The sequence below is a fragment of the Accipiter gentilis genome, chromosome 34 (genome assembly GCF_929443795.1).
Source record: "Accipiter gentilis chromosome 34, bAccGen1.1, whole genome shotgun sequence".
NCBI classification, from domain to species: Eukaryota; Metazoa; Chordata; class Aves; order Accipitriformes; family Accipitridae; genus Astur; species Astur gentilis.
This window is the reverse complement of record NC_064913.1, coordinates 5,207,618-5,227,077: the sequence shown is the minus strand read 5'-3', so window position 1 is coordinate 5,227,077 and position 19,460 is coordinate 5,207,618.

Genomic DNA, 19,460 nt, shown 5'->3' with positions numbered 1-19,460 from the left:
GACACCACTTGGGACCTTCTGCCAGCCCTGGCACTTCAGCAGGCAGTTGAGTTCTGTATTTTAACGTTGTAATTAGCTGCCGAGACAGTTTTGCTGTTGCACAAGTTTCTGCATACTCTCTTCAAACTGCTGACCCAACGTGCTGACTAAAGATTAATGATTTGCTTTGTGGTAGTCTTTTAACAACTGCGGCGCAGAGCGCCTGAAGCCTGGCAGCGGTGGGGGTTGTCTGCAGAAGCTGCTTTTGTATTTGGAAGCAAGGTGCTCTCTAAATACAGGTAAAATAAAGAGAATACTGTATCATTTCATGTTAATTTATACCCTTTGCACATCTGCACACTTTCAGGTTTACTGCAGTTCCTTGAAAAAGGTTAAACCAAAAATATTTTGGTGTGTGAATGGTCTTTTGGCTGTTTCCTTTAAATTGTGTCATTCTTGCTGTTGAGAAGAACAAAGTCCCAAAAATTTTATGCTACTCAAAACTCATTTTTTGTATGCCAGAGATACAAGGGAGAATTTAAAAATGGCAATTATATAAAACTTCTCTTTCTGACCTGTTTCTGGTGTAACCTCATGAGCCTGAGGGCTCATTGACTCAGGTGCTGTATTTCGTTGACTCCTCTGTCTTTTTGTAATTTGCAAATGATCAGTTTTCCCTTTCGAACTACCGATTCCCTGTTTTGTGTGGAGAACTGAGAACATGGCATGCCTTTGCCTTGGAGAGGAGTATCTCTGTCCTGGACTGCTGAGGTGGATGCTTCTTCAGGACACGGCTGTTTGGTTTCCAGTCCTGGAGTCTAAGCGCATTACAAGATGTGCACCAGCTCAAGGGGGAAAAAAAAAAAGGCATTAACTTAGTCTTTTGGGAGAAGAGCAGATTTACTTCTGGATTCAGCCCTTTCTTATCTTCAGGAGTCTTTTCCGTTAATTAGGCCAGAAGTGTAATCATGACCTAATCTTTGAAAATATTTTGTGTTCACCGCTGTCACATCTACTCTTAAAGAGAAAAGCTGTTTGTAGCCCTGAAAAGCGGTGCAGCCTGCGTGCTGGGCTGCAGCTCAGGTGCTGTCAGTGCCGTTCCTCCTCCGCTGACGTTTCTGACCCGCTTCAGCAGCTGACCCCGACCGCAGAGGCTGCGGTTACCCAGTCACCCTACTCAGGCTGTTACTGCTCCTTGGTACCTAAGCCTTAGGTATACAATTCTTCATGACATCTTACAGCTATCTCAAATTTTAAAGCTATGTGTAATCTAGCGTGGCCTTTGGCAGGTGACATGGGGACGATTCTAAGAGTGATCTCTTGACATAGTGGCAGGGACAAAGGGGTTACTTGGGAGAGTGTGTTTACTCAGTCAAAACCACAGGGAGCGGTATGTTTGGGCACACACTAAGGTTGTAAAAGCCCATGGGTTTTTCTTCTTGTACTGTTTCCCAGAGACTATTTCTATTTTGTCCTATTATTCTATTATTTTTATATTTCTAAGTACAGAGTGGCCTCCACACAAAGTGAACATTGGCTACATGTGGACATGTGTGTGGACTCGGGTCCAAACTTGAAATGTGATGTCAAGTACAGGGATACTGTTATTGATAGCCTAAAATTAAAAGAATGGTTTTAGAAAAATCTTGATGTTTAACTCTCCTTTTTGCAGCCCCTAGCAAACCTATTTTCTACCCCACATGAAATTCCTCAGAATATGTTGAAGGCGCTCGTCCCAGCCCCAAGGAGTGTGGGTGCTTTTTAAGCAAGGTAATCCCATTTATCAGGTAGCAAATTCACATATACAGGCAGATAGTTGCTTTTTTTAAAATCTAAAAATAAAAAAAGGGTTTCGAGACACATGTACGGTGAGACAAGATTGAAACTGCATCCTGCACACAGCTCTTGAGAATGGGAATAATCTGTTTACGTGACAAGGATATACCGGTTTTGTTTGTTGGTGGGGGTGGGGGTTGAGCCTCAGTGGACTTTTAACAGCTGCTGGGACTGCAGCAAGACAGCTTCTGTTCCCCAGCGCTCCTCCAGCTGCCTTTCCCCATTGCCTGACCCTGGCAGCTCGCTGCTCAGCACCTTCCCGGGCCCTTCTCGCTATTAGCAACCTAAATATGGCCAGTTGATTACTGACCTTTAGCCTTTCTGGCAGCTATACAGAGCGTATGGCTAATAGGAACCAGTTGCAACAAAGAATAGTGTTCTGCTGTGTCACAAATCACACACTACTGAATCATATTTGCAAGGGGGAGTAGGGGAATGCAAGATTTTGTTTAGGAGCTTAACTGTATAGTGGCATAACTGGTGATTTTATATTATTTCTGTTGTTATCTTCATGACAGTCATCTTCCAGAGTCCACAGGTGGGTGATTAATCGTACCACATAAGAAGATTAAGGAAGATTAAATTATTCACTTGCATATATCTCCTGGACTTCACTAGAATTGCATTCATCTGAGCCTGTATTTAGTTTGCTTTTTGTTATGTAACAAATCTGCTATTAGCGGTAGAGACTTCCATTTTTTATTACTAAATTTATTTCTATGCTTGTTTAGGTTAATCTGTCCCCTTGTGTATTTTTTGGCGAGGTTCTTTTAAATCTCATGTCAAGAGAGAAACTGTTTCAATGTTCAGTTGCAAAAATCTCTTTAGTTCCATTACCTTCAAATCTAAGAAACCTCTTTTTTGTCACCAGTAAACCCAGAGATTAAATACGTGCTTTATTTACTATACCACTTATCGCTTTATTACTATAAAGACTGAACAAATCAAAAGAGTAATGTCTGAATTTGTAAACAGTAGCTTTGGAAATGCATTGGCTGTAATTAACACGATTGTAATTTCGTGGTAGCTTTTTGTGTAAGGCATTATTTGTGTTCTGTTAATGAGACTAGAAATAGATGTTTGGATCTAGGATTATACAAATTGCTTCCCTCCGAGAATCTTAAACTAATAATTCCTTCCAGGAATAAGAATTTTAATTTTAGCGTTCCAAAGCTAAAAATAATGGTAGCAAAGATGTAACATTTAATATATAGTAGCTCCTTCTTTATTATATGATTCAATAGAAGACTAGACTTTGGAAGCAATGCTTATTCCTGTGATAGATGGAGCAGTGCACTCTTTTTAAAAACATTCTTGGCAAAAAGAATACAAAATAGTTTTCCGTAGGAAAACCATTCCTGCTGGATCAGCAGACAGTTTATTTCTCATGAAATCGCCAGCAGATAAAAGAACTGTTACACTGAGGCTGTGGTTCAGTGCGGGATTAAGGACACATCAGTAATATTGTCTCCTGCATGGCTGCGTCCTCAGCCACCCACAGCAGAACTCGCTAGGAAAGATAATATTTCCATTGAAGGTATTTTTAAAAATGTATTGTTTTACCCAACAGAATCTCTAACCTGTGCTTATTTTGAGATTTCCAGTAAAACAATCCAGCATGGTGATCTTTCTTTTGATAATAATCATGACCTGTTTTCAGTGAGTGTCTTCATTTTCCAGGCTAAGCATCTGATTTAATATTACCTTAAAATATGAGTGCAGAGTGAACACATGGCAGGGATTTCTCTGGTATGTGGGGAAAAGGCAGCTCCAGATGAGAGTTACGCCCGTTGAGATTTTAACATTAGATGTGATACGTGTCTGGTATCATGTATGAGGATTATATTTAGGCTTTTGGAGCAATGAAAGTCACTGTAGAAACTGCTGGATTATATTCATAGGGCAAATAAATTGCATGGGAACTGTTTCCTAAAACCAGAAATACTCTGAGGCTCCTGATCACCGCTGCAGTACTGAAAAAAAATACAGAATAGTTACATAGTGCTGGAAAAAAATTTAATCTCTCACCAGTGTCGGCTGTATTGGAGATGTTTATTGACATGAGGGTTTCTTAATGTACTGGTTTTAGGAGTACAATCCGGAGCACTGGTGTCCCGCTGCAGGGCTGCTTCTGCCGTTCCCGTGGGTACCGGGGGTCACTCTGCCCTTGCGCTCCAGCAGGCATCTGTTGCCTCGCTGTTAAGCTTTTCTAGTACGTGTAGCTTCAAGAAGTCTGTTGTTTCGGTGTGACTAGTGGATTTTTGATTCATAGAACAAAGGGCAGCTTGTTTAATTTTGTGATTGGAGAACGTGTGTGTGTAAAACCTTTTATTATAACTTAACATCTAAAAAGCTTAGAACTGCAGTGCTGTAAAGACAGTTTTAGTAGGAAGTACCCAGCACTTACCATTGTGAAAGTCAGGTTTTAGCATTTGTAATTCAGCCTGGATGCTCTCTCTCCCCACCCTGGACAAGGGGTGACTGCTTCCTGCTGGCTTACATGGAAAATGTTGGCCGAGCAGTTTGATTGCTTTCAGAAAACAAAGTAGAATTTTTGTTTTGCTTTCGTTTTGGAAGATTGATCTTATATTTGAGATTCTTTGCAATCCCTTTGCTTCACTGCTGGGAGCACAGTTCTCTACTTCTTCTCTACTAAAAGAGCTGGAAGGAGATACAAAGCAGGGAGCAAAAATAATCTGAACCCAAATCCTCTTCTTCCTGTCCTGGGTCTCTGAAATAACGTGCTGCTGGGCCGCCTGCTCACCAGGTTCACTCTGGTGACGCTTAGGTACTTAAAAAAAGAAAAGCTGCCCAGTCACATATAAGAGGGGTCCTACTGTGCCAAGCTTAGATGCAGTACCGTTCAGCTTTCTCTAGAGTTTATGGATGAATTTGGACAGCTCAGTAAACCTTGCAAGCTGCAGTGTGGGTAAATGGAAGGGTTTTGTGGCATTTCCAAATAACCGCTGCTTATAATATAGCAAGTATCCAAAATGACGTTCCCTGTAGTCTGGGATGTTTTTATCACCTAGCAGAATTTTTCAGTGAGACACTTCTGAAGCCTTGGTGGTTATTATCAAATATCATCAGCACCATTTTGTTCTAGGTCTCCCCTCTATTTCAAAAGTTTGCCAAATGGGCCATAGTTCTTAGTTTTGCAGAAGATAAATGGCTTGGGTCTATGAAGAGGAGCCAGTCTGTGATCAAGCAGAAAGCAGGAAATTTTCTCCTCCTATTTCATTGTTTCTATGCTCTGCTTGACTGTAGAGCTCTTGAGACACTGCAATACAAAAATAACTCCAGTTATACTGGGCTATAACTGGGTGGAGAGGAGGAGGGACAAGAATCGGAGAAGTCAGGAGACAAGAAGACCCAGTTCAACAGGAAGAGAGGGGGAGTTGAAGGTTGAATAGGATGTAGAAAAGGACTGTCGCGTAGAAAGAAGAATATAGTCTCATATACATGAATGGGCAGAAGCAGCCCCAGCTTCCACACATCCCTCCCTGGAGATGAGGTAGCAAAGGGAAAACATTAAGTTCTGCTCTCTCCTTGGAAAAGTGGCAAAAGACAGTTGCCAAATGGGGGGAAAAAAAATAAAATCAGTGAAACTGATTTTCTCCTGTGCTGGTGTGGGAGGGTAGCTACCTTGTAAAGCGTTAGGGGCCGTGGAGACAGCCTGTCTGCACATCCCAAGGCAGTCTGGGCTGTAAACTTGCGACAGCCTGAGATAACGATTCACGTTTCTGTTCCTGAAGCTCAGCGAGTCAGGGGGTGGGCGCAGAAATTACTGGGTGTGGATTACATTTATTTACATAGCACGTCTTGCCCTCGCTGGCCTGAGCCTCTGGAATGTGCTTCGATCCTTAGGTACTTCCAGGATACAGGCTGGAGTCATCAATAACACCGTGTTTTGCTCCCCAGCCTCTGGCGAGGGGTTCTGGGCTCGGGCTTGTGAGTTTGCTTGTGCCTGGGGAATATCACGCAAGTTCACGTTGCAGGTCATGCAGGGAGTAATGCAGGATTGTAATGGGAAGCTTCTGGGTTTGCTGCTTTGAAAATAATTGTCCAAACTCTTACTGAAGTCATAAATCATCATCTGATAAATTCACTTGTCTGCTAGGCCTTAGATAATGAATCTAAATTTACTTGTGTTAAAGCGTAGAAAGCCTATCTAGGACCTCTAAGCTTATTTTTCATAGTGAATTGTAACAGGAGTTCAGTGCTTTTAGCCTCCTTATGGAATTGTAGGGAAAAATTAATTTTCTTGTATAGTTCTGACTTCTCATAAGACTGAGAAGTTTCAAGAGAAACAATTATTCTAAAAATCATAGATTTCCAGCATCTGAAATACCAATTTCTTCTTGATACCATCTTGTTTGTTTAATAGCTAGCACTTGCAACCACGAAAAGGGTCTATCCCCACTGAAAACAGCAGGTTTCTACTTCTGCGTATTCAGACCCCCAACCTCTAATCCAAACGTAGTCAAGTGATTGTAAACAGAAGATACCAAATTTACAGGGTACCAAACCAGTAAAATTAATTACCTAGTACTTTGGAGCAGATGATGATCAATACCGGGTTCTTTCTAATTAAAAATTCTCATTGCTTTTCCCACTGGAAAAAAAAAAAAAAAGTGGTTGAAATAAAATGTATGAACAAGATCATGGATTGTTCTCTCACTACTGTATCTAACATATTTGAGTTTTAACTGTTCATTCTGTGATATCTGTAGGATTTTGTAAATATGATTAATACCTGATTTAAAGAAACTTTTTATTGATTCAGTAACTGCCTGACTTTGGCTGTAACATTTTAACTGCAAAGATCAAATTATAATAAAAATGTGTCAAACAGCTCTGAATAGCTTGGATATCTATTGCCATGACCCATTGGGGAAAAACAGTGAATTTTGTCTTCTGGAGTTTTGTAACAACGTATGCCTGAGGTTAGGATTGGGTCCCGAACCAGCAGCATCTGCAAACTTGTGTTTAGTATCTCATAAATTGTACAGCTTTTTAACAATTTCAGCTTTACATCTTGGCACTGCTCAGGTTTACAACAAAGTCTGAATGGATATCGAAATGCAGAGAAATAATTTTCTCGTCCTTATTCCCTCTGGATTCCTGATGTCAGAATGAGTGGGTGTTCACGTCAGAAGGTAGAATAAATGCGACTGCCTTGAAATGCTGCCTCTGCAGCTCCTAGTGTTATTGCACTTGTCATCGTGAGCGTTCTAAATGCTCCAGTTTTGAGCTTGGAATAAATTTGTTCCACTCATAACAACACCCACATCTGTAGGAAGAAAGGTGTGTGTGTGTACCTTTCTTTAGTTTCCATGATGTGACATGTCTTTTCCCTCGCTGATTTTCCTCCCTTGCACTGTTTTGATGTGCCATGTGACACTGGCCATTATTTATCCATATTTTTTCCTCAAGGCTGAGAGTTGTCATGTTTTGTTAAAGTCTTAGATGCCAGAATTTCTCCTGGCTTACTACTTATCTGTTCACATATATTTTAATCACCCCATTCAAAAACTACTTTAATACAAGAGTCATTGAATGATTCAGTAGAGAATAGCAGATATGAATATTCAATTTAAAGAAGGTAAGTGCTGAGGACTTTTTGAACTTTTCACAGTAGCAAACAGCACAGGATTAATATCTTAGAGTTGGTGATAACTGGGTACTCCTAAAATGGTTTTCTTTTACCAGAAATTTCCAGGTTGGCTTTATAGTTGGACAGTATCACCATATAATTAGTTCGCTGCTATTGGTGTAGTTAGTCAGTGCAACGGTATACAGCAACCTACATTTCTTGCAAAAACAACTAACCAGGTCTTCTGCAGGAATAGCTGTTAAGTATCATGGGATAAAGACATCAGCTAGAGGAGGTGGCAGAGGTTAAGACCCCAGGGTTTTATCATCGCTGGCACTGATTTGCTGCAAAGCCCGGAGTAAGTCACTTAATGCCCGTGTGATTGATTTTTCATCATTAGATAGCAGTGGGCTTCGTACTCATAAAGGTTTCAGGCTGTGCTTTAAATCTCTGGGAGTCCAAAGGTGGACGCAGATGCAATCATTGTGTGTTAAAAAAAATAAATACAACATATCGGACGTCCTTTCAGTCTCCCAGTTATCTTTTTATGAAGCGTGGAAAACTGTTTCTACCAGGGTTGCAGATAGTGTATATGTTATTCTTTTACCCATGACTACTGTAGGAAAATGGAGATGTTAATGAGGAAGCAGACACCGTTTCCTATGTTCTTTCCCTTCTAATACAAGAAAAACTCCCTCACATATTAAGGGTTTCTGCACGCAGTAGGGTGAAATGTTTAAAAAGCAATGGTTTTAAGGAGCCTGTCCCTTCCCCTTGATGCAGCCCCATATTTATTCCTGTGTTTCCCTGAGCCGTTGCACAGGACTTGAGCTCCAAGCCCCTCGTAACAAGTGGTAACCAGAATATCTGGCACAGCCCAGCCAGGACGGGTAGCGGTGACTTCCAAAAGGAGGGAGGAGAATCCCCGGCCGAGCAGATGGCGCCGAGGTGGGTCGAGGAGCTGGAAAAGTCGGCAAACTCGGAGGGTTTGGCACTGGCCTCCGAAGGTTGAGGTGGTCCCGGTGTCCAGCCTGACAGCTGATGGCACAGCACAGCAATTCCTGCCTGGAGCCCGTCACCGTCCTCGGAAACATTCCAAGGAGCAGGTTCAGCGCCTCGTTGCCTTTTTTATCCAAACCTTCGTGCCCGCCGTCTGAAGGTGCCAGCATTCGCTCACAGCCAGGTAAAGAATAACGTTACTTTTGGAGAGCTAATCAGCGGGAGACTGATCTCGAGGGCACTACTCGGCATCGTTGTGGCCGTGCAACGCGTTTCCTCAGCCTGCACGACTGCCCAGCGCTCCAGCTCGGCGTGTACGTGCTACAGTGGTGTCCAGTTCCATTATACGGCCTTCGGTGAGGAGTCCTGTCATGCAGCCTGGGACCAGCTCTGTCTCCTGGAAGCCGTGGAGGAAAAGCGTATGGACAGGCGCTGCGTGGGAAGATCCCTCTTCTTCCCTTGCAGCCGTGTTTTGATTTATTAGTTCCTTAATCCAAGCCCAGGCCTAATTTTTGAGGGAACAACGCATGCCAAATTGTTATCTGGTGTGTCGTTTGATTTGCTTGGAGAAGGCGTTGAGTGTGCAGTGGACTTATCTGTGTAACACTGGTTGATTACATTAAAATAAAATGTATAGAGACAGAGACCATTTAGCGGGTTGCGCGTGTCGCGTAATTCCAAGATGTGCTTCTGTTAATCACCAGCACAGGTAGAAATGTCTTGTGGTTTTCTTTGGACTGCTGAACTTTAATAATCTTCATGAAATAGTCTACCTTTTGGAAGACTCACTCCTGCCATTAAAATAATGAGTCCGACACCTACCTCTCTCTCATTTATCTGTGGAATTTTGCTTCTTTCTCCTTAGATATTGGAAATCACATTTTTTTAAAAGACTATAAACTTCGTGTTTATACTAGTAAAAGGTCCAGCACAAATTACTAGGTCAAAATAAGATACTTATCTGGGATCCTAATCCATATTTTCAATTTCAGTGCATCAGCCCTAATGTACACAGGAGAAAGAAGCAATTTGCTCAGATTTTGTCCCACTGGGCCAAAAGCAACCTTTTTTTTCTTTTTTTTCTTTTGGGTACAAGTGATGGTTTGGGTTGTCTGGGAGACCTAATTCACAGGATGCCATTTCTGCAGCAGTTCTCGTACTCGGAGTGTGTAGAGCGTTAGATGTTTATTCACAGACTTGGGTATAGTAGTTGCAGTCACGTTATGATACTCTCGACTTGGAACTTTAATTTCCACAGGTCCCTTGGCAGAGCATCCTAGCAGCAAGGAAAAGGACAGAGAGGTATGACTGTATTAAAAAGCTGACTAATTATCTTGAAGGTTATATGGGAAAATCAGAGAGAACTGAATCATGTGCCATTAGCAACTGAACCCCCAATTTTCTGTTAAATAGAAAAGGTTGATGCATATTGTCGCTCATAAAACCAGCAACAGGTTTGGGTTAAAATCAGACTGCTGCTGCAAAGGAGATTGACTGGAGAACCACAACCACAACCAGCGTGTGGGTGACATTAAACATCGGAGTATTGATAGCACTGGGAAGGCGCAGAAGCTTTTTTTTTGGCCTTGCTGTGCCCGGGAGGGACAGACTGGTCTCATGCCCTGGGTTGTGCGTAGCTGGAAAGCTGCCTCGCCTTACTGCCTGCTGAAATAAGCCACTTGCAGTGGTTTGTCCTAATACATACAAGTCAAATTCCAGAGTACAAACGGAAAAGACACAGAGTGGACAGTCCTGGGGCTTGAAATCCCCTGCACATTTGGTGAAACTGAGACCTCTTTTAGGTTTACAATTTTGTTAACTTATTTCCTAAATTCAAGGGACTTCACAGAACGCGGGTTCCCGCAGGACGCAGGGTTGAAGGGTTCAGGTTTATGAGGCAAAGGACGATTGGGAAGGGCTGATCCTGACCTCGGTAGAGCTGATAAAATGCCCGCATCGACTCCACAAACGTGAATTCAGACCGCACGGGGATAGGAGTTGGGGATTGGGCTGAGGGGGGCCTGTCTGCATTTGTCTGCGGTTTCGCTGAGAGCACCGTGTTGTTGATGAGCCGCGGATGATACCTGCTGTCTGCACGGCAATGACTCCCGGTTCCCGCGGAGCCGCGGGAGCCAGCACTGTCCGTCTTCCAGAGGCGAGCCACCGGCGCTGCCGCGGTGCCGCAGCCTGCCCTGCCCAGGTTGGCAGTCCCTCTCCCGCTGCTGCGCGCCGCTCCGGAAAACCTTCCCGAAGAAGGGAATTTTTCAAAAAGAAACAACGCTTCCTATTAGGAATGGGAACAGACGTTGACCTCGGATGCCACATCTGCGGCGGGTATCCTGGGTGCTCTGCAGTGCCTGATGCGAACGCAATTTAGGCGCATTTATACCAAACGAACCCCGCTGCCCTCTGTCTCTTTTTTACCCCAGATGAAGGGAAGCCTCTTTCTTTTCTGACACCGCATCACAACACGGGAGACCTGGTAAAGGTTGTGCGCGCTCCCCGTGTTGTCGGTCTGCTTGAAACATCACCAGATGATGATGGAGGAACTGGGGGTCCCGAGAGGCTTTGTAGGCATTTCCCTGGGAGGTGTCGACCAAGAGGTGAAGGACCGGAGAGCCCTTTGGGCTCAGCTAGTAGTCCTGCCGTTATCTTCTGGTGCCCTTCTTCCTGTCCCCTTCCTTCTTTATTGCTAATGTATTTTTGTAAACTGTTCGCCAGCAGCTCTCACTGAAGCATCTGGTCCCCTCCAGGCTGCTGCTTGCTCCTGGTTCCCTCAGTTCTTTGAGGCTGAGAGGAAAACCAGCTCCAAAGTATGGAACAGCATGGTATTTGGGGTGATGGACAGGGTTTGGATTTTCAGCTTTTTTAATCCTTGCTTGTCTCCAGATTTTAGGTGTGAGGGTACGTGTCCCCTGGACTTGTCTTAGGCCAGCTGGGTCAGAGGGAGCCATGGGCTCTCCCCGTTTCTCATGACAATTGGGCAGTAATCCAGATTTTGGACGTAAGAGAGAGGCAGACTGCAGGGCTCAGTGTTTCATAGCCGTCCAGGCAGGCTGCCTTTCAGTTCCCATTCTCTCCCTGTAAGACAGGCTGGCACAGCTCTGTCTACGGCTAATGTCCCCGAAGGGACGGGGTGGGGTGGGAGGGAGAAGAGCATGGCACGCAGAAATCTGCCTAATGCTCCCCACTAAATACAAGCCAAGAAAGGCTCATCTTCCTGATGATGGCATCGCAGGCAATTGCGCGTAAATGCGTGCTGTTAAAATTCGTAGCCGTCTATAATGAAGTTGTGTCCCCCACCGACTTTGTCCACTTCTCTACTCCGTTTGTGTACAGCATTTATTTAGTGGTTTTTAGTAAATGGTGGTCTCGGTGCAGCTGGCGGTCACAAGAAACAGCAGAGGAGAAAGTTCCTCCCGTAGGAAAGCCACGGATTAAAAATAATGACTCTCCTGGAAGAGGCAGTAGCTGATGCTGGAACATTTCAACTCTCTTCATTTGCTAATGTTGTAAAGTTGGCAGCTCTTTAAATTGATGACAGCCCTCTAAATTCATCAAGCTTTTTATGTTTTTTAAATAAGTAATCCATCAGAATGACAAAGTACCTTTGGAAAGAAGAGCATTGTGATATTAAGTTCATCTAGAAGTTACAGAGGAAAACATAGCCTATCTGTTAATTGTTCTACTTCAATGTCTTTTGCTGATATTGAGAGCTTAGAAGAGCTCAACAGTGATTTCAATTACTTGGCTATAAATCTAGAAAATGACAGTGGAGTTAGTCCAGATTTACATAAGTATAAATGAGATTTTAAGAAATGTCTGCATAGTTTCCTTTCAGGCTTTAGATCTAATTATCTTAATTAGCCTCTCAATTCAAGGGTCTAATTTCCGCCATGGTTAATGAATTGCACTTATAGTTGGTGACTGAATTATCTTGCCGTTTTTTTAGGGAATATTCTAAAGACTCCTAATGAGAAAAATAGCCTCAAAGTTCTCCGGGTTTGTTTTTCCAAGTATAAAGACTAAATATAGTACGTGTTCTCTAGAAAATAGGAGTGACAGGGATTAGTAATTCATGAACAACGTGGCCCGTTTACAGTCCTACCAGCAGAGAATTCACCGTGGCATGGAGAACATCAAAAAAACCAACTCGGTTGGCTTTCATGCATTTAAAACAATGAGGAATAAAGGCTTAATCCAGACTAAAAGTGCAAGTGCTACCTGGGTTTAATTAATGCTGATGAAAATATTGAATAATAGCTAAGAAATAAGATGAAAACTGAATTCTAAAAGGCTGAAAAATAATGACTAAAAGCCCCAAAGTATTAGGAGGTGTGGCTGAAAATGAAGTTGTGTTCTGTGAGAAGGCTGTCCTTTGCTCAAAGAAGTCTTTCAGAAAGTCCTCCCCAAACCCATGGCTTGTATTTGATTGTCAGCGTTTTAAATCCCTGCCAGCCCATTTCAAGAGATGGTACGCTGTCACTGTGAGCAGCCCTTCGAGTCTACGGTATCTCTTAGCAGTTGATCATTTTCACGTGGTTTTCTTTTAAAATACATCCCCATGCTGGGTCGCGGGGTCCCCAGTTCCTCCAGCCTCCTTCAGGAAGGGATGCCCTTGCGTTTTAAGCGTGATGCCCTGGGCGGTGGTGGAAGGGAGAGCAGAGCAGAGCTCCCAAGCAAGGAGGAAGGCGGACAGTTGCCGGAGGGGATTGTTACGGATGCTCCAAAGCCCCGGGGAAGGGACGGGACACCAGGGAAACGTTACCATGTCACACAGGGCTCGAGTGCCGCAACCGCCTTCACGCCTTGCTATCCGTGTAGTAACTCCTGCAGTGCCAGCAAAGGAGCGGCAAGCTTCAAATGTCCTGAAATTACCAGGTAAGCCGCGGGATCGAGTAACCTTTAAATGACTGGAGCGTCTCCAGTTCTCGGGACGCATACTGCAAGCGTGGTTTCTGCTGCGCTGCCATAAAGTAACGCGGGAGCCTAAGCAGGGATTAGTGCCCTTCCCGACAGAGGTAATGTGAATTTTTCCAACAAAAGCACTCCTACTCACCGTCTTAAAATATTGCGTATTGTATGCTCAGAACTGGCCTTTTCCCTAATTACCGCCTCGTTTCGTTCTCCTCAGCCAGCTTCTTAGAGCACAACCCGCTATTTAAGCCTGCTTCCGTGCGTGACTTCAACCCAGTCTTTTTCTAATGCCATGCTTCTGGAAAAGGTGAAGTTGGTCCAGCTGCACCTCCAGTAGCTGCCAATAGGAGAAGGTATGGGTTTCCTGGTTTCTATTCCCTTATAGAAATAACCCAAGTCCTTCTTGGAGCAGATGTGCAACAGCGCCTCGGAGTTTCACTGTGAACCTCAGCTTTCCTTCAGGTATAAATTAACCACAGCAGGCATTTTGCTGCCTGCTATACTACAAAACATGAGATATTATCTGGAAGCGCTGCGTGCTATTTTGCAGCAGTTCAGTAAACAGCGTACATGGCTGCAGTGCTCCGAGTGAGTCAGAGCCCTGGAAATGAGCTGTTACTAACGAGCAAGGTACAAACAAGGCCTTTCTTTACTGCACCGAAGCACATAAAGCAACTTATTGCTGGAAATGCTTCTCTCGCTGCAAAAAGAGGTACATTCCTAACAGCTGTTAGAGATCCAAACTACAGATATATTAAAATATACTTGCCTTCTTTATTGTAGCATTTTAATCTGCTAGCTCCTGTGATGCTAATACAAATGAAAAAAGCACCTTTTCCCATGTATGGTTCTGTTCTTGGTGCATCCAGTGCGGCAGCTTTATCTTCAGAAAACCCCCAAACCATCTTTTTGCATTTTATTTTTTTTTTTTAACCTATTAGGCAAAAATCTTTGCATCTCTTCTGCTGGAATCTGCTAATAATCCCGTGTCTGTATCCCCCAGTGAAGAAAGCGGCATAGGATGAAAACCTCGCCTGGCCTCAGCTGCCCTCAGGAGCTGGACCTGCGGGATGAGTTAGGCTGGCGACTGGTCTCCGGTGGCACAGCTGGCTCCGGCCGAACGCTGACCTTGGTTTTCCCTGTGTTTCACCGTGTGGGCTGATAAGAAAGCAGCTGGTGTGATGGGCGTTTGATTTATTGCTGTGCCGCAGTAACCCTTGGCATTAGAAAAGCCCAAGGATAGGTTTGCTGCTAAAATCTCCAGCCTTTCCTCTGGTTAAGCCTTGGATTAAGCAGTAGGAGCCTCCTCTGGTATGTGCGAATGGTGTCATAAATGGAAAATGGATTCCCAGTGTATTTTCGGTGGCTGACGGCAGAAGCCTCGTTGTGCCTCACCTTCCCACCCGGTTCTCCATCTCCTGGCATTCCAGCCTCCCCCAGCCCAGCCTACCGCTGGACCCCCCGACCCCACAGCCCCCTGAGCCCTCCTGGCCTCCTCCCAGAGCCCCCAAAGCAAAACACCAGTGGTCCCCCACCTTCTTGTCCCTACCCAAAGCTTCGAAATCGGGAGGTCAGCTTCTGCCACACCACGAAAACGACGTTCTTCCAGCCTTTAGCCCCACCTGCCATTTGCCTCCTGCTTTCCTTCGGAGCTAGAAGGGCTGCGGTAATGGGAAGAAGAGGACGGCTACTAGTCATTTTCCTTCACGTAGTCGTGTCTCGTGTGTCCCACCTCAGTTTGGGGAGGCACAAACAAGCAGAAAACTCCCAGCAGCTCCAGCCATCACCAGCCTGTGTCCTGCAGTACCCCTGCAGAGAGCGGGGAGGCTGCCTGTCCAGCCCCTTCAATTTGTTGGAAAATGAGAAACAAACCGAAATCCTCAAGGGAGGGAGCCAGGGAGGGCAAAAGGAGAAACCTGCGATCGCTCACTGGTATTAGAGGTTCCCCTACGAGCCGGTTAGCTGCAGACAAGCCCGTGGTGCCAGCTCTCGTGCACAGCTCTCGTTATCTGCCGACACGCGGATGCAGCAGGGATGTCGGGCGCTGGGATAATTGGAGAGTTGCTGGGGAAAAGCTTCCCATCAGGGGATGGAGCCTAGGGGGGGTGAGGTCTGGGGGGGCTGCTGATGAAAGAGTTGCAGAAACACTGAGTTGTCTATATGCTTGCCACGTACTGAAGCCTCTTGGCTTACTGAGATGAGGGTCAATGCCCCTCGTCGTTCCCTTCTCCTGCCAGAGTCCCTCTTCATCCCGGACATCGGCGTCTTCTGTGTCGCTCTGGTATGGCTCTGTAACCCAGCAGACAGCAGCTGGATTTTTGGTAGTAATTAAACTCTTTTTTCTAATCATAATTACTCATTTATTCTAGGCTTTTTGTCTATTCCTCCTAACTGCCTTGGACAGGTGTTTTCAGGCACTCGTTCTCCTTGCTTGCTGATGGAAGATGTCTGTAGGTCCACTTCTAAAGAAGGCTTTGTCCTTTTTACATTATTTTTAATTGCCACCACTGGCCTTATCCTGGGTGAATCTGTCTGGGTTTTGAACTAAGATCAAAGCCCTTGGGTTTTGCCCCAATGCCGCATGTTTATAGTGCAGTGGTGGGTTGACTGAGGACCCGCTTCCCCTGGTTTACGTTAACCCGAGTGGCAGGTCACGTTCTGTGTGTCCCTTCTAGGGGCACTAGGGATTTTGTAGACCTCATACCCCTTCCATTTCTCACTTCCAAGCAGAAGAGTCTAGTCTTTCTCATACAAAGCCTTTTTACGCCTCTATGTTTACCCTCCTTGCCTTTTTCTTTATATTTTCTACCCCTGCTATATATATATATATATATACGTATATACTTTTAAAAGAACTGGTCAGAACAGTGCATGATACCTAAGGTACACACATGCCCAGGCTTGTTCCAGTCACAGAATGGTTTTTCCCCTCCTTCTCACCCCTAACATTGCTTCCCTTGTGACTGTTGTTACCTGATCAGAAAGTAACTCCCGAAACACACAAAGTATGTTTAGAGAGGAGACATTGCTTTATTCCGCGCAGGGTGCAAGGTGGGAGATTTCCATAACTGGAGCACCCCTACTGAGGTTTTCAGCCCATACTTCTACACCACAGGTAAAACACCACAACTATCTAATACATATGTTCCGCCTAACTATTCCATATGCATTATGTTGAGCAAGCGTGACGTGTTCTTCTCTTGAGCAGACATCCCAGAGTCTTCTACGCCTGTGTGGGGGTCTCTGGTGGTCTTCGGGAGTTGGTTGGAGAAGAATACCCCTTCTCCTTTTGTCCTCCCGTGGTCATGCTTCATCTGAGGACACCAGGGTCTTTGTTTCTCTTGCCAACCCCTCGTTTCTCAATGCCGGAGGAGGAAGTATGTCCTTAATTAGCAAGTCTGTGACTCTGAAACATCCATTTTCTGCTGTGTTGACTATTATCCAAACACTCCTTAAGCTTCCTCTATTGTGAGCAGAATCTTAAACTAGATAAGCTTTACCTTGAGTACACATAATCTAAACAGTCCTTTAATAGCGAGCGTACCACACTTCTCATGTTTTCAGGTTTTTTCTTTAAGCCATCACCACCGCCTTATTTGTTAATCAGTCTTTTGAAGGCTTGAGGGAACACCGTCACTTACTTCCAAGCCAAGGTTTTGGGATTCCCAGCGCCATTGAGGTCTCAGCCCTGAGCACCCACAGCCGGCCCAGCACCAATGCCGTGGCTGGAGAGCTCTGCCCACGCTGGTGGAACTTCATCATCTCTCCATCGCTACCCAGCTCCACACCGCAGGGCTGACATCCTCAGCTCTCCCCCGGACGGCAGCATCAGAGCGGGTCCTCGCTGTCCCCAAGCAAGCCCCTTCCTCGCCAGGACCTGCTCGGTGTTGTGCCCTCGAAGGCTGGACACCATCTGCCGCGGGTAGGTGCCAGCGAGCCTGTAGGAGAATTCGGAGAAGGCAGCGCCGGCACTTGGGTGTTTGTTTTATCGCCTTCCAATGAGGCAGGAACAAAAATGTCACGCGTGGTCCCTGGTCCTTGTGCTGCCTGGGAGGAGGACGGGCCAGGTGAGCTTGTGATGTGACGACAAAGTCCTTCTGGTCCATCTGGGAAATGGAGGAGACGTGCGACCTGGGTGGGAGCCAGCTCTTTGCTCGCATCTTGGAAGGATTAGAGCGCTGAGGACAAAGCGATACCTGCTGACGAGCGGTGGGTAATTACGCAGCCCGGCTGGGCAGGGTGGGCTATGCAAGGTGGGGAACACCGCTCCGAGGAGCTCGGCATCTGTGCTGGCAGCCTGCCTTCCTCCCACCTCATCCCTGAACTCCGTGGGGTAAAAACACCCCGGCTAACGGGACGAACCCAGACCAGCTCAGTGACGAGCGTTTGGCGTCGCTGCGACACCGAGCTAGCAGCGATTTGCAGCGCAGGTTGTTTCTCAGGAATAGCCAACGTTTGCTTGTAGAGCTAGGGACACGAGAGCTGCGCCGATGGGTTTGCAGTGATAATTACGCCTTGTACAAAGCTCTTGCTTAAAAAGACTGCGTTCTCCCCAGCCAAGCTCTCTCTGCGCGTTTTTGGGACGCCTCGACTCCTACTAGATGCTGCCACTTAAAGCGTTTCGAGAGGGCTCTGCCGTGAAGGTCGGGGTTGCCCTTGGCTCCCAAAACAGCCCCTGGGATGAGGGAGATGCCTCTGAAGGGTGGCTTTGTCCCCCAGAGCGGAATCGCTCCGTGAGGCGTGCCCCTCTTTCCCCGACCCGGGGAGGTGAGGAATTCCCCCCAGCTGCGCATCCGATGCCTGGTCGTAGGTGGGATGAATTCGGGCTCTTTCCGAGTGCCAGAGAGGGAAGTGTCTGATCCCTTTTGGCACGAGGCCAGGCACTGGATTCTTCCAGAGGTAAATAAATCTTCGACGCTAATTAATAGCTCCCTTACACCAGCACTGGAGTTATTACAGCAAAGTAGCAAATTGAAAGGACAGTCACTCGTCTTATTCTGAGGGAGGAGAAAGGCTCCAGAGAATTTTTTTCCCTTAATTTTGATTCTTTCCCTTTTGGTTTTAATTTAATCCTTTTCTCAACAAATAAATGAAGGCTTCCAAATAAAATTTGCTCTGCGTGAGTGAATCACTGCCATGTTTTTTCTCCCTTGCCTTTAAGAAATGTTATAGGACAAACAGTGTTGTCCATGTTGAATAACTAGAAAATAATGTAGAAAGCAAAGTGAAAGAAGTGAATCTCATTTTCAGCTGAGATTACTGTAAGACAGAGGCAGGAGTCATGAACTATCAGCTGCGTGTGGTCTGCAACCAAAAACCTTCCTGAAAAGTGGGAGCAAGCTTGATGTGCCTCACCTGTGGACAGGCAGGAGACTTACCAGGTACAAAGACTGAGGACTTAACAATATCTTAAATCAGACGAGAGGAGAAAATGCAGATCCATTTTCCTTGCCATGGAGGTAGCTACTGGCACAGCAGCTGCAGGGGAGTCGTGCAAAGCCAAGCAGTGAGGCAAACTCCGGGAAAACTCTGAGCCTATTACTTAGCTAACTCCTGCATGAGCAATTGGCATCAGGCTGGCAAGAGGTCAGCTGTGAGAGAGGAATGGCAGATTGACTGGCTTAATTCTGGGTCTTTTTGGTTTTGTGGTTTTTTGTTTTCATCTCAGCTGCTTATGCTTTTTTTCTTTTTTCCCTTTTTTCTGCCTTGTGCACTGGTGTGGTTTAACCCCAGCCAGTAACTAAGCACCATGTAGGCGCTTACTCACTCCCCCCTCCAGTGGGATGGGGGAGGGAGTCGGGAAAACAAAGTAAAACTTGTGGGTTGAGATAAGAGCAGTTTAATAGGACAGAAGGAAGAAAATAGTAATGATAATAATAACAATAATAAAATGACAATAATAATAATAATAAAAGGATTAGAATATACAAAACAAGTGATGCACAATGCAATTGCTCACCACTCGCCAACCGATGCCCAGTTAGTTCCCGAGCAGCGATCCCCCCAGCCCCACTCCCCCCAGTTTATATACTGGGCATGACGTCACACGGTATGGAATACCCCTTTGGCCAGTTGGGGTCGGCTGTCCTGGCTGTGTCCCCTCCCAAATCCTTGTGCCCCTCCAGCCGTCTCG